This window comes from Cupressus sempervirens, chromosome 1 (assembly GCF_028749045.1).
Source record: "Cupressus sempervirens isolate cs-2001-9-10 chromosome 1, ASM2874904v1, whole genome shotgun sequence".
Classification (NCBI taxonomy): Eukaryota; Viridiplantae; Streptophyta; class Pinopsida; order Cupressales; family Cupressaceae; genus Cupressus; species Cupressus sempervirens.
Genome location: NC_143118.1, coordinates 572,283,082 through 572,299,770, shown reverse-complemented (window position 1 = coordinate 572,299,770; position 16,689 = coordinate 572,283,082). Strand labels below are relative to the sequence as shown.

At 37.3% G+C, this 16,689-nt stretch overlaps 1 pseudogene; it reads left to right on the top strand.

Annotated features, from left to right (window-relative positions):
* The first annotated feature begins 12,354 nt into the window (after positions 1 to 12,354).
* On the top strand, positions 12,355 to 13,206 carry LOC149578705 (putative F-box protein At1g32020; annotated as a pseudogene).
* The last annotated feature ends 3,483 nt before the right edge of the window (positions 13,207 to 16,689 follow it).

Genomic DNA, 16,689 nt, shown 5'->3' with positions numbered 1-16,689 from the left:
CCCATCCTTCTTCTTAACAAAGATCACTAGTGCACCCCAAGTTGACACACTAGGTCAAATATGCCCCTTCTTAAGAGTTCCTCCAACTGAGCCTTTAGTTCACTAAGCTCATGAGTAGTCATTCTGTACAGTGCTCTCAAAACTAGCTCGGCTCCTGGCACAAGATCTATATGAAAATCCACTGCTCTAGGTGGAGGCATACCAGGGAGCTCTGAAGGAAACACATCTGCAAACTCCTACAGGATTGGAAAATCATCGAGGGATGGCTCCCCCTTTGAATCTTCCTCTCTATCACTAATGGTGATAGCGAACAATTGACAACCCTTTTGGATGCACTGTCTAAGTTGAATAGTAGAAATCACACAAAGGGATACGGTTCTCTTTACTCCAAAGATCTCCTTAGAGATACCATCTTCATCTAAACATTCCACCCTCTTCTGTCGACAATCCATCTTGGTGTTGTGGGCATAAAGCCAATCCATGCCAAGAACAACATCATAAGAACCTAGAGGAGTAATGCGTAGATCAGACATCGTGGACATGTCTCCAATCTGCATCTGGAAATTATGCACCAAGGAACTAACTGACACTCTAGCTCCTGAGGCTAACTCTACTTCCCAACTAACATCCTGTCTAACTACCACTAGCTTGCAATGCTCCACCACATATGGAGATATAAAAGAGTCAGTAGCTCTGGAATCAAATAAAACTACAACCATATGGCCCTATATAATACATGTAGTCTCAATAACTATGGCCTGATGCTCAGCCTGGCAGTTGTCAACCACTGCAAAAAAATCTATGGGATCTGTCCATGTCACCAACTGTCAGCTCTGAAAAGGCCCCTCTCTGACCATTGGATGCCTGTCCCTACGAGAAATCCCTAGCTATATGACCCATGCCCCCATAATGTAGCATGGTCCTCAGGTATCAGATCATACACCCTGTGATCCAGACTATTGTGGGTCTCCTAACTTGCTAGATCCACTGTATCCATCCCTAGAAGAATGTTGAGTCTTCATTGACTATGATTGTGGGGTCTAAACCTTCTGATCCTATCTGGGACCTTGTGACTACCACTGTTTGGACTTGGATCCCTGATAATCTTGAGAAGGTTTATGTTGTTGTTGTTGCTGGGGTTTTTGCTGTTGTGACTATTGGCCCTTAGAGGACCCTGTTGGATAGTTCTAATTCCCTTTCCAAGGGGGTTTCTACTGGGTAGAGTTTTAGTTCTGAGACCGATCCCGTGACTCCTGTCTACCTCGAGTATCCTTAGCAACTAGTGCTATCTCCACTACCTATCTAAACGTGGTAGGGAAGGCCACATGAACTAGACCCTGAAGTGAGAAATTTAGACCCATGATAAAGCAATGTACTTGTAGTTTCTCATCCTTCATGTATTCAACATAAGGAAGGAGCTTGAGAAACTTGCTCTCATACTGAGCTACTGTAAGACCTCTCTGATATAGAGAATGAAACTCCTCTATCTGCTTCTTTCTGAAATGCTCTAACAAGTACCCTCTCTCAAAATCTCTCCAAGAATGACTTCCATGTGAGGGTATCTATCCTCACTCCTCCTATAGTCTCCTCCTAATGTCACCAATTGGAGGCATCTCCTCTCAGCTGATGGACTGCTAGGTGTGCCTTTAGATTACTCCCATAAGGACATAATCCAAAGAACTTCTGTAAGCTTTGCAACCAAGCCTTTGCTACTATCCCCTCAGTGGAACCGATAAATAATGGTGGCCTGAGTCAAATCAATTCTTTGATATCATCTCCTATATGCCTAGGTCTGTCAAGTGGGGGTCCTCTCTGGTGTATTGACTCACCTTCGTGCTCACCTTGACCATCTAACTACCTTGGTGGGGGACTCCTAGTCCTCTCTCTGCCTCCGAGCCCACCTCCTCCAAGTCCCTCTGCTTTCACTAGAGGAATCGGTTGTCCAGGTTGAACTATAGGTACTACCCTCTGCTGAACTACACCAATCAATGTCTGAAGGGCATCTATAATGTCCTAGTTTGGGTTAGGTGGTGGTGGAGGTGGTGGTCCATCCTCTTGTCCTGCTCTACCACCTCTTTCCCTACGACCTCTGCCTCATCAATTGTTTTGAGTAACAGGAGGCATCCTTCACAAAATAAAATTTAGTTATGTTTCAGAAGCACAATGGTTTAAGGTTCCTAGTGTTGAAACCTAGCTTTGATACCAAAATTTCATGCCCAAAAATACGAGGGCAAAAACACAAAAAAAAAATTGACTAGTTTTGGTTGTTACCCAATCTCTACTTTTAGAGAGAAGTCTTGGAAGATTGAAGGAAAGGAAGGAAAAGCTCTTCTCAAATTGTTCATTTTACCATAACCTCTTTATTAAGGTAGGACTTCTTCATCTCCTTTTTTCATGTTGCTCATATTGTTTCATGCTTGGTTCATGCTTATGTTATTGTGTTGTTTATTGGTATGCTTGTATGTATGTTGGGTATGCTTGGGAAGGATTGAAATCATGTTTTCTTGAATGCTTTTCTTTCATGTTTTGCTTGAATTTTGAAGTTTTCTTGTATGGGTGTTTTGGCATTGCTCACCCTTGGATAGGGCAGAAGTGGCCAATTTCAGGAAAGGTATTCAATTGGACTCCAACAGTGAGAGTCTCTTCTCAAGATGAAAAGAGGGAGAGAGGGTAGGGTGTTATGTGCCCCTACCTATTAGCACAAACCATGTATGAGTTTTGGCATGTAAGAATGGAAGAACAAAAGTTCTTGAGTTATAGGCCCGATTGGGCACCTATTTTGGTGTTGTGTCTAACATCTCCTACTGGAAAAATCCACCTTTCCCTAGTTTTGATTCAATGTTGAATCTTGTTGGGAAAACCTAATATGGATATGAATGTTTGATTTGGTCTCCTTATTATGTTTGTTTGTCACCTAGTCAGTTTTCATTCCCTCCACAACCTCAACGATGTATTATAGAAAATGAAATGGGTCCCTTGTTAAGGGCCATGAAGGAAATTTAATTTAATTGTTGAAATTTTGGGATTGAAATCCTGTGTAAATTGTATTTAAAACCTTTGTTGTTATGGCAATGACACTGGGTTTTCTTCCTAGTTCTTTCTTGGCGGAGCCTTTGAATCATGTTATCAATAAAATAGAGTTTAAGTGATATCATTCTCATGAGGTTTTCGTAATTTCTTTTTAGTTATAAGAAAGAATATCAAGATGAAATGATGATGTTCAATTATGCAAATTCAATTTTGATATATGTTGAGATGAAAATTATGTTATGATTATAGATTCATTTTTGTGATTATTGAGAACTAAAATCATTGTTGCATTGTTGTTAAAATAGATTATTCAAATTCTTAGTTTAACTAGGTTGTAACAAGTCCTATTAGACTAATTAAGAAAAATATATATATCCTTCATGTAAAAAAAAATAATGTAAGTCTCAAAATATCCCCCCCTTGGAAAACTTTATCATTAGCAATTCTAACACTTAGAAAAAAAAATTGCCTCCAAGAAGTAGAAACTCTCTATTTTTTGTATGGACTTGGTGTTTTATGTAATGCCCCGCCCAAAGATCCTTGGAAACAAGGATTCAAATCAAGCCAAGATATTTTTTTTTTTTTTACAAGTATGAATGCACATGACAACATCGTACAGGGATCACAACGATCGCAACGGAAGACTTCAACACAATCCTGGCAATCAACGAATCTCTGAACGCCACTCCCAAAATAACACACACAACCAAAGCCAACAAAGAAAATGCACATGATGAGGGCACAAGAAACAACCACTCATCAACAAAACACCAAGCTGGGGTAAAATTCAGAATCCCAAAATTTGGCTAAGCCTGAAATCCTGAAGCCCTGAAAATTGGCTAAGTCTGGATTTTTGAAGCCCTGAAATTTCCTAGAATCCATAACTTATCTCTGAGAGGTCTGAAACCTATCTCAAATGATTTGTCGCATATATTAAAATATATCTTAAGTATAAGTTGATGTATATTTAATTCTTGAATTATAAGGAATTATAAGGAATTAAATATACGTCAACTTATACTTAAACGATATATTTTAAACCCCGAAGGACAACAACAGAAACCCAAAATTGAATTTCAAAAGAAACCTCCTGAATTCAAAATGCAACAACATAGGCTCGAAGAACGCCCAAAAGGGTATCCAAAACCACTCTCAAAAAGATTTGATCACGAAGAAAAGTTCCAGCTGATGGCATGCGTAGGTTTTTCACAAAAACCGTGCGACACTTTTTACTAAGGGAGGGCGACACTTCTCCCTTACTGAGTGTGACACTTCTCAAGAAGGTGTGTGATACTGGAAAATTATCGCGCGACATTTCTCATAAAGTCGTGCGACACTCTTCCAGTGTCGTATGACACTTCTTTAGTAATGCGTGTGACACTTTACGGTCTCGTGTGACATTCTTTGTATGGGCGTGCGATACTTTATCAGTGTCGCACAATGCTGAACAAATGTCGCCCATAGAAAGAAAAAAACACTTCCAGAACTCAAAAATAGGGAAAAACCAACAAAAGAACCTCCACACCGGGGAGTACCGGATCCACAAAGGCTTGAGGAATGAACACTCGAGTGCAAGAACAACACAGAATGAAGAACATCTATCCATCTAAACCATGAAAGCAAAGCACATACTGAAATAAACACCACAAAGAACAAAAGCAACATCGCAATGAACATAAATACATCTCAAGAACAAAACAACCAAACTAAGTACGCGGTTCCTCCCAACCGTCAATAGCATCATACGACCATCGTGGGTCCTAGCCATCCCCCGCGCGTAACATCCCAAGCCACCAACCAAATCGTCGGTACTGTCGTAATAGGGATGTCACTACTAAAAAAATGCAACAATATAAGCATGAGGAAATCTAACATGCTAGTAGAAAAGCATAAGATAATCTTACAGTAGATAACATCACCTATCACACGCTAAACAGCAATAAGCAACAGATATGCTAATACAATAATTCACAACATCTAATCATATGCTAAACATCATAATAAGGGAATGTGTCAAATAAAATAACATCATCTAAACATGATATGCAAGCATCCCAATGAAAGCATAAATCACAAGAAAGCATACTCTGGAACTCGAAGTACCAAGTGAAGACATCTAGCAATGGTCGCACTAGGACAAAAGATCATCTCTGTACACCGATCCCTAACAGTGGTGAAGGTAGCTACACCTCCCAACCACATGGCACCCATAGGTCCACACCCACCGTGCTGATAGAGATAATGATCCAACCAAAAAATACACAAAAGAACATCCATGGCTAACACTCACGCCAGACAGTATGATGGCTGCAACCAAGAACCTAAGACAATGCAAGGAGTATAGGTCCTGGTCAGACACTCAAAAGGCTACTAAGTAGAGGCTAACATCATGGAGAGTCACTTGGCATCGACAAGCCCAAGCTCGGATCATGCATTTCAACTCCTCAACAGAAGGCCCCGCACACACATTTTATTATCTTAAGTTTTATTATCAGTCACACATTTTCTTTAATTATCACTTATTTAAAACTTCCTCTACCAACCCTATGGGACTAAGGTCGCCAGGTTGCGAGATAGAAGCCCCCTCCATATGCTACCCTACCCTACCCATGCTCGTCCTATGACAAGTGCCCATGGGCATGCATACTCCCATCCCAACCCCAATGATCATAACTTCCGGCAAATCCACGGAAGATTGGGCCTCGCAAGGCACCCAACAAATGTACGCGTGCATACTCGTGTGTGACGCACCACCATCACGAAGATCATAACACAAGGACAAGAATGAGAACATAATGCAAAGAAAACACCCAACTGAAAGCAACATGGGAAGGATGGATTCTACACAAATCCCAAAGCCAATAAAACCATACATCATAAAACCACTCAATTGGCCTCAATCTGAGAGTATGGATTCTACACAAATCCCAATGATGTAACAAGACCAAACATCGTGAAATCACTCAACCGGCCTCAATCCGAGAGTATGGATTCTACACGAATCCTAGCATTCACAAAACAAAAGCAAAGGTCCAACAAAAACTATAACAGGTATAAAATCACTCAACCGAACACGTCGGGAGTACGGATGCAACACGCATCCCAATGAAACATAAAAGTGCAATAGTGGTCTGACTGATATCCAAACGGATCATCCAGGTCCACGAGCCACAATGTGCCAAGAAAACCTGAGAAAACAGGGCGGCATGCAAAATGAGGTAAAAACCCCAAAAATTTGGAAAACTTCAAAATTAAAACGCATTTGGCCTTTGGGTTCAAAAACTCCAAAAATCCAAAAATAAATGAAATCGGACACCGTATGCAAAAACGGCCAACATAACGGCGTAAAATCCCAAACCCTCATCCCAACAAACATGAAAATGTTCATACCCGCCCAACCGGGTAGAACTAGCATACAAAAATGGAGGGGAACACTAGTTCTCAGCCTCCAAACAAACGGCTACCAAAAATAGAAGCAGAAACGGAGCAGAAACAATAAAACAGGAAAGCCCTACCTCACAGCCAAAAGGGCAAAACGGGAATTTGAACTATAAAATAAATATCCCGCAGAAGTAGTTGAAAATTGCAGCAATCCAAGGTTTCCCCGAGCTGGATCCAACGAGCCCAACCTCGCGACGATCCCACGCCCATAGCTCCCACAACGAACAAAACAGTAAATCCTCATGAAGAGGATTTTGGGTTTTACTATCCAACTTTCCAATTTGAAAGTGACAAGTGAGGAATTAAATTCCTCATTGGATACTTATTCACTTTTCGGGTGAATAATCGATTAGGGCATTTAACCAACCAATCTAGTTAAACCCCGAATCGACCCAAACAAAAATAGGCTATTCCTATAAATAGGAATTCATCTATGGCAAAGCTGCAAGAAATTAAAATAAATCAATTAAAAAGCCCGAAAACCCAAAAACACATAAATCTCCTAAACAACTTTCGCGACAAAGCGAAACTCTAAATGCACAGACACGCTTACTGGTCTAATCACATAATGCAAATGAGTTCGGATTTACTAATCACCGAAAGGTTTAAATTAAACATTTTAATAAAGGATACATCAACCATATAAGGACAACATTGGTAAAATATGAATGGCTGAATCACTAACTCCATGTGCCACTGCCAGGGATATAAATCCTGCACACTAAACAACACGATCAAGTACAATTGCATATAATAACATAGCCGAAGCAATAAATGCATTAAATCACCTAATTTAACCATTTATTTAATTATATTAAAATAATCTATTTACATCACTCACGTTCGCAAAAGGCATAGCAACGCAGGAATGAAGTAAATAACCATAGCATTAAATCCATCACATAACAAAATTAGAGGTATGTCCAAATACCAGATAACCAGATAACATCGTAAAACACACTGTCATCTCAAAATGGCATCATCATGCAATATGATTAACTGAACAGCATAGTAGTCTAAAATCTATGATACTAGAATCAAAGAGTAACATTTGACCCTCGGGTCCTCTCAAATGTAAACATCACATGAGTAACAAATATCTCTCTAATCATAAATATAACCAGGTAAATGTCCGCAGCACATAACCAAATAATCCCACATGAACAATCCATTTAATTACTTGAGCATTTAATAATGATTGATTACTCTGCATTAAAAAGGCATTTAAAACACATAAGCAAACACAGTCATAAACTTGACTAACCATTGCTACAGGAACCCAGTCCAGTGTAGCATGGTAATAGTACACAGTGCAATCTCTGCACACATCTCAGGGTAATCATAGAACAACCTCATGATACCACATATATCCTGGTAACCACTAGCACAAACCTCAGTGAACCAAAAATCACATCATAATCTCAAAGATCAGTCAAAAGCATAAACAAAGTAACTGATACATAAACATAAATCCAAATACCTCAACGGTGTAGACCACTCAGGGTCACAATCATGATCCCATCACAACAAAAGATCATCAAGGTTGCATCCATCAGGATGACTTACAACAGTCAAATGGGAGAGGCACTACATTTTATTCCTCATTGCAACAGAGAATATTCTTGGGAATATTTTTAAGTTTAAAATTAAAAGTTTAAAGAAAAAATATAATAATAATAAGGAAAGTGCTTATAGATTGATGAGCTAATGAACTAAAGATCTTAGATATCCTATTCTTTCACCTAACTTACTTTTTAGCATTTATATTTCTTTTCCCCCTCCTTTTTGGGTGCATGTTATTCCTTATAGGGAGAACTAACCATGCTGGTCACTACTAGCATACTTAGTAGTATGAAGGGTAGATTTAATTTTATCATAAGTCAATGCTTTGTATGAAAAAGCCATCCTTTGTACAGCTCCCATTAATTTTTGTAGACCCTCAAAATGGCCATGTGACTAGCTTGGGATGCGTAATGTGTTGGGTGGCATTAAAGTCATGTCTAGGCAAGTTTTTTTTTATAAATAAAGCAAATCTTTCTCACTTACCTTTATCGCCTATGTGGGCAAGGGGATTGTACCTATCATGGGCAGCTTTGTTAGCACTTGGGTGTGATGGGATAGCCTGTCCCATTCTTATTATAACGCCTGGGTAGCGCTGAGGTAGTTTTAGTGTAGGATGGGGGAGTTAGTGTTAGTAATAGTTTTAGGTAAGTTAGTATTGGGGTATGTTTTAGTTGTTAGTTAGTCTGCATGTTGGGTTAGTATTAAATTAGTTTAGTTTATTTTCTTTTAGTTTTGATTTAAGTTAGTTTTAGAGTTAAGTAATCTTAGTATCATTAAATAGTATCATTTGGTAATTTTATTAATTTCAAGTTGTTTTATTATATTAGTTTAAGTTTTAAATAGGAGTAGTAATTAATGACATTTAGATTTAGTTTTACTTTAAATTAGTATTAGGTTTGTTTAATATTAAGTTAGTAGTGATTAATGTCTTGATTTTCTATTTTTAATTTCTATTCAATTTAGTTTACATTTTTAAATGGGACTTTTCAATAAATCAGTTAGATTGTCATTTGATGTTCATCTAAGAGGTTAATAATTGATCAAAGCTAAATAAAGTATATTTGTGTGTATGTTTAGATGGGACATTTCTTTTAATTAGCTCTTGATTAGATATTTCAAATTAATTAAACCCAAATTCATTTAAATTGTTATTCAAATAATTTTAATATATTGTTATAAAGTTAATGTAATAACGTAACTAATGTCGATATCAATTTAATAACGAGAGTATAAATTTAATGATTTATTCCTTCTCTTGCAAATCAAACCCTTGTACCCTAGTGAACCTAGTTATTTTTATCTTTCAAAAACAAAAAAAATGTGTTTTTGCCCTCATATTTTTGGGCATGACAGATTCATGCGATGACACTTGCTTGCTTAGTACATTTCCTACATGTCTTTGTGTGCCTCTAAGTCTATATGTTGATTTATCTTCAAACCTTTGAGTTAGATTACTTTTAAAGTTTCGTGGACTTAGATATTACTTTTGATTTTTGGATTGACATCCTATTTGGGACTTGAGGCTATCTCCTTAGCACAGTGGGAGTGAGCCTTTTTGGGTTATTACACAATTGATTGGTAGTGCTTTTTACTCTTACCATTGAGATATGTCTATTGTTGTCATGACTAGAGTTCCTTGTCTTCATTTCCTTTCATTCTATCTTTGTGTATTATGATGGATGGTTATATCATTATGATGGATGGTTATATCTTTATGGTGGATGATCTTTACTTGTGTTATTGTGCTTTGTTTCATGGACCTAAAAGGGATGATGTAACCTACTTTTATAAATGTATATTCCTTTAGTCTTTCATACCCTATGACATGTATAGTAGATGATTGTGCATTCTGAATTTTATTGCCAAGTGGCATTCGAAACAAATGTATATTATTTAAATGAACTTGGACTTATAATTATTTTTTCATATGGATGTGGTATTTATTAGACTTATTATTATTTAAACTTAAATGTGATTCAATGTCTTGGGATCCTTAAGGAATGTGATTTGTTATGTTTGCTTCTGTTTGATGGTATGTAATTGCTTCTACTACTTTATGTTTGATGTGTATGTTATTCTTTCTTTTAAAAAAATGTTTGGCAAACTTAATAAAACTTTAGGTTAATTATTTTGGATCCCTTGGTGGGGCATTACACCATCCCCTTCTACTTGTTTTTCTCTGCAAATAAGAGTATTATGGATTTTAAGAAGCAAGCATACGCCAATCTTTCCTTTCATGAGGATTTTTTATTACTCATATATGAACATTTTAAAGCTCAAACTTGAGAAAAGGTTGTTGTCTAGAAGGAAAATTCTTTTGAGGAGATAGAGAGCTCTTATCTCCCTCGAATATGGAGAATAGTGTAGGTTTGCACTTAGATGATGAAGAGGAGGTGGCTAAAATCATGAAGGATATGGGTAGGAAGAAGAAAAAGAAGTTTGGGAAAGGAATAGAGAGAAGGATAAGACAGGAGGTAAACTTTGAGGAGGATTACAATAATGAGAAAGGGGGGATGAACATGGATAAGGAGGGAAATATAAAAAAGGTGGGCACCAGTAAGGCTCAGGAAAGCAAGAAGGATGACAACTCGGTCAAAAGGAGAAGGGGTGGTGAGAAGGAAGCTAAGAAGGCACTTGATCAGGGTAAGGAGATCAATATTGAAGCTTAGGAAGACAAAAAAAGAGGAAGAGGGCTCAGCTAAAACCAGTGTTACTCTTGATGCAAAGGGAAGGAAAATTACATGAAGGAAATTTCATGCTATCAATGTGAAAATGGGTCTAGTTAGAGAGTAGATCCACCCGAAGGTTTTGAAGGGAAGGGATCGAAAAATTCTGTTGGAGGAGCTCATAGACTCAACTTTGGTGATTCTTAGAGACAATGCGAGGGAAATGGGGATGAACCTCTTAAATAATGCCCATAATAGTTTGGTGGAAAATTTTTGGTCCATTAAATGGATTTTCCATGAAATTGAAGAGATTAAGCTTAGGATGCAAGGGTGGAATGGGGGGATAGGAATGTTAGAATTTGCAAGCTAGATGCAAAGTTTTCTAAGATTGAAAAAAGAGTGGAAAGGATGGAGAGCTCTCTACATAGCTTGGCTAACTAGATCCTCAACATTATAAAAGGTCTTAATGATAACATCGTTTAGCTACATTCAATGATGAAGGAAAGTAAAAAAGGGAACGAGGAAAAGGATACAGGAAACCTGAGCGACTAATGAGGATGATTCTTTGCAGGTTGAGAGCTTGAGCAAAAGAAGGAGAGCAGAAAAGAGGAAGAGGGAAGAGGAGGTTTCTCTAGATGATATTTAATCGAAGATTGATGAGGCTGAGGCCATGAGAGAGCTAGAGCTAAAGAAGGTAGAGCTGGCCAAAGAATTGGTGCCTTGATCTGTGCTCTTAGTTTTTTTTTGCACCCTGGCCTTTGGCTATATGTTTTTTGTCTACATCTGATGGTCAGGTATGGCCTGTTGTTTTTTCTGTTGCTTGGTGACTAGACCTAAAATTTTAGTAGCATATTGTTGTTAACTAGTGGATTTCAAGAACCCCTATAAAAAAAATATGTTTTACTTAAACTATGTAGTTTTTGAGTCAAACTCATTGACCCACATTTCATGAGTAGTGAAACACAAGAATCCATCTCTCATGAGAGTAAATGGACCACTTGGGATCACATCAAGGGGGGCTTCTATAAAAATAGAGATGTGGCCACAAAGAAATTTTAGGAATATTTAAATGTCATTGGTCTCATGAATCTTACATTGTATTTGCTCTTACAAGTTTCACCTCCTAAATTCAAGGACTATGTAATTGATGAAATTCTTTAAAAAAGAAAGAAATTTATTTTATTTCTAAATTTTTAATTTTGGTGGGAATAAATTTTACAAATTTTTGACATGTGAAAAACATTTCTCCTAAGGCAGCCCACACTATTTTCACCCGTGCAATTTTATAGGCCTAAAAATGGGACCCCCACTTCCCTAGAGATCATCCATCCTAAAATGGTTATACAACTAACATAATGACTATTTATAATAATTAATTAATCATTTATAAATTATAATACAATAAGATTGTAATTTTTAATTAATATTAAATAATAAATAAATATTTAATAAAAAGTCATTTTGTTGGCTGAGTAGACAAAATTCCATCCATCCCAATACTATTCCATTTATTTGGGTCTATTTATTTATTTATATAGAATTAATTAAAAATTAATTGTACTTATCAAACATTCCTATCAATAGCGATGCGAATATTCTCTATTTTAATCGACAGCCTAATTGGCCTTCTTCTTTTGCATCTTCTCTCACGATCATGGCCACACAGGATGCATTCTACATCCTTCCAAACTCTCTTATTTCTTTCATAGTATCCAAAATGTCGATAAAAGATGCTATTAGATGCTATGTTCTATCCAAGAGGTGGAGATTTCTCTACACCCGTATTCCAACACTTAGTTTCTCTAAGAGTGATCTTCTAGGGCCTCTTTGCTATCGTGTAGATCCGCTCACAATCTCAAAAGTTGAGAACCTTGTTCCTGCGCTCGCGCAATTTGGAGGCACTTTACATCCGAGCCCCCTTTTCAGATGGTAAAGGCTGGAGTTTTTCTTATGAAAACTTGTGTAGATGGGTAAGATATGCTACCTATTGTAATGTCCAACACCTTACTCTAAATCATGGTGATTTAGAATTCCTGCCCCCTGCCTTGTGTTCATGTTCATGTCTCGCAACCCTTGATCTGATTGTGTACATTCTCACTAGTTTTCCAACCAATTTCATTGAATTCCCCCACCTTATATCTTGTGACCTCCATGATGTTCAATTGACAAATAAATCTTTGGTCTCCTTGATTTTTCTCTGCCCCTTCTGCAAAACCTTCAAATAATAGGATTTTCTAGTCTAGGTAATGTCATAACAATTTCATCTACTACTGAACATTTAGATGTGGACAATGTAAAGTCACTATCTATTAAGTGTCCCAAACTCAAAATACTAACGGTGTTCTATATTGATGACTTGGACGTAAATGGTGTAAGGTTTCATGAGCTTTCTCATGGAATCTGTAAGGTCAAAATGGACTGTGGAGATACTCTGAGGGGATTATCCATGTTTTTCTTACCACTTACCTCAGCTAGTAGTTTTCTTGACTTTATAGGCAATTTCTAGTCCTTGAAGGAACTTGTCATCGCCATGCATAAACGCACTGAAAGGGTGGGAGAGAGGAGGATTCGTCTCCTCAACACAGACTTCCAAATCTCTAGTCGCTCTCTATATAGGGTTATTTTGTGAATATTTCTTTCATTCAGGTATTTACACAAACTTTTGAACTTCCAGCAAAGTATTTTCAAGTTTAATATTTAAGTTTATAAAATCTGCATCTTGAATGTATCTAAATAAAGGTGAAAAGCTTATTTTAAAGTAATTTATTAGAACTTGGCTTATAATGTGACAAAGGAAATCTCGGTAAAGTTACTTATTCATCATATTGCAATGCAGGAGCTAGAAAGAGATCCTATACCTTGTTGGAATATTAATTGCAGTTGGTCATTTCTCCCTAGAGCCAAACACCCACCTAGCACCCCTAACAGATTGCAGAACAATCATAAACATTTATCACAGGTAGGTAAGTATTTTCAAATTCAAAAATGAGGGGGAAAATATTTTTCCAAAGACAAAAAGGAATGTTCTATTCCATTTGACTTGTAGAAGAAGTTAAAAGTTGTAGGAAGAGCTTAGAAGTTGCAGAGCAGAGAAAGAAAGAAAAAAGGTGATCAGCAGATCAGTTGTTGCAGAGATAGAAGGAATCATTATCGTGCTTGCAATTGCACATGCTTCTTCCTGTCATTTTGTAAGTTTGTAGTTTATTGGTTTCAACCTATTAAAGTAGCAAGTGCTCCAAGTGTTATTGTATGCAGCCATTAGAGCTGCAAGTTTGAAGTTTTATCAGTTTGAAGTTTTAGGGTTATTTTAGGGTTTTCTGGTTGAAGCCGAATGCTCCCAAATTTTGTAATGATTTAATCCAAGTTCAATAGAAAGATAGAAGGCATACTTGAATCCATTTGTCTCCTTCTATTCATTGTATTTGAAAAGTTTTATTTGGAAGCTTCAAGTTCTGGATTTCTCGTTTTAATGGTGAAAGTTGTTCACATTATAAATCATCACTCGGTGAAGTCTTGTTAAAAGATCTTATATCTTTTGTCTCTATCGAGTTCACTCAGTATCTTTATCTACTAAGCTCCACTCTCCAGTGGCTACCGAGATCACTTGGTAATCACATTGCTTACCGAGTTCACTCGGTAATCACACCCTGCAGTGTCTACCGAGTTCTTCATTCACTGAGTTAATTTTTCATCTACTGAGTTGCTCTTCATTTTTTGAGTTCACTTGACACTCTCTTGCCACTCAGTTTTTTAAAGTGTTGAGCAATTTTTTGGCACTCAGTAATAGTTTGTGCCGAGTAAAATTTAAGGGTTGTGAAATTTTAGGTTTAGGGTTGTAAGTTGTGAATGATTTTTTTTTAATATTTCTCACATGGTATCAGAGCTTTGAGGCCCCACATCTACAGTGAGTTAGGGCATTTGTTTTTCTTGTGATATTTGACATGGCAAGAGATGTAGGAAAGATATGCTGGTAGCCACCACCATTTAATGGACAAAATTAGTATACATGGGCAAAGAAGATGAAAACTATTATGGTTGCAAATGATTTATGGGAGTTTGTAGTTAATGGGTTCAATAATGTGATAGACCCAGCTTAGTATGCTGCCCTCACAAATGCACAAAAGAATCATTTGAAAGAGTCAAGGAGGAAGGATGCTAAGGCATTAAGTTTGATTGAAGCAGCAATGATAGAGCAGTTTTTCCAAAGATTGCAGCAGCAAATTATGCAAAGTAAGCTTGGGATATCCTTGAGACGAACTTCAAGGGGACTAATAAAGTTCGTACAGTAAAGCTACAGAATATAAGGAGGGAATTTGAGAACCTTCAGATGAAGGAAAATGAATCAATTGCCGATTTCAGTTCAAGGACCTCAAATGTGATTAACCAATTGAAGTCAAATGGAGAACACTATCAAGAGCAGAGGATAGTGGAGAAGATATTGAGGAGTTTACCTGATAAATATGACAATTTGATCATGACCATAGAAGAGGAAAAAGACCTCACTATTTTGACAATGGATGATTTGATGGGTACTCTTCAAACCCATGAGCATAGGATCAATAGATCTACATCTTCTTCTTCCCAAGAGAAAGCATTCAAGGCTCTATCAAATCCAAGAGGAAGGGGGAGAGGAAGAAATGGCTCATGCAAAAACTCTAGAGGTAGAGGCCGAGTTAATGGAGGACAAAGGAATGTTGTAGCAAAAAGCTCAGGAAGAGCAGATGGAGCAAGTAACTCACAAAATAATTCAAGAGGAGGTAAGAAAAATTACAACTCAAATAGGAGTAATGTAGAATACTACTACTATCATAAATATGGGCATTATGCAAGTGAATTTTGGAAGAAGCAAAATGATCAATCAAGACAAGCAAATGTGGTTGATGTGAACATGGGAAGTGGAAACAATGCCACTGCCTTCATCATGTGTAATGTTGGTGAAGAAGGAAGCCCTAAGGTTTTCTACCTCAACAATGGATGTAGCAACCACATGAGTAGTAATGAAACCTTGTTTTCATTCATTGACAAGAGTTTCAAATCAAAAATTAGGATGGGTAACAATCGAACCCTACCAGTTGTTGGCAAAGGTTCTATTATGGTCTGCACCAAGAAAGGTGAGAAGAAAGAAATACAAAATGTGTATTTTTCCCCTAGTATGAAGCACAATTTGATGAGCATTGATCAACTCATTCAAAATGGATACAAAGTACTGATGGAGAATGACACGTGTGTCATTCATGAAAAGGATGGGAGCAAGAACCTACTTGTAGCAGTTCAAATGACAAAGAACATAATGTTTCCCTTGAAGATAGTGACATGTTTCTCATCTCAGGTTGGTGTTGCACCTCCCACACAATCAGCTCTAAGGAGTGTGATTGAAGACCCCTCATGGCTATGGCACCTCAATTATGGTCATCTTGGTTATGTTGGTTTAAATTTATTGTCAAATAAAATAATGGTAGAAGGTTTGCCACGTAGAGAAAATTCATGTGACAAGTGTGAGGCTTGTATTATTGATAAGCAACATAGGCTTCCCTTTAATTCTAAAAATTTTAGGAGGGCTAGATATCCATTAGAGTTAGTGCATACTATTTTAGTCGATCCTATGCAAGTTACTTCAGTTGGGAAGAGTACTTATTTCATGACATTTATTGATGATTTCAATTGTAGGACATGGGTGTATTTCTTAAAAAATAAATCTAAAGCATTTGAAAAATTTGTAGAATTTAAAGCCCAGGCTGAAAGAGCGTGTGAACACTATATCAAAGTCCTAAGATGAGATAGAGGAGGGGAGTATACCTCCAATTATTTTGTAAATTTTTGCAGGAAACATGGCATAAAGAAAGAGCTCACAGCCAGCTATACACCACATCAAAATGGAGTGGCTAAAAGAAAGAACAGGACCATTATTGAAATGGCAAGGAGCATGATGAAAGAGAAAGGTCTCCCAACTAAATTTTGGGGAGAGGCTATGGCAATATCGATTTACCTA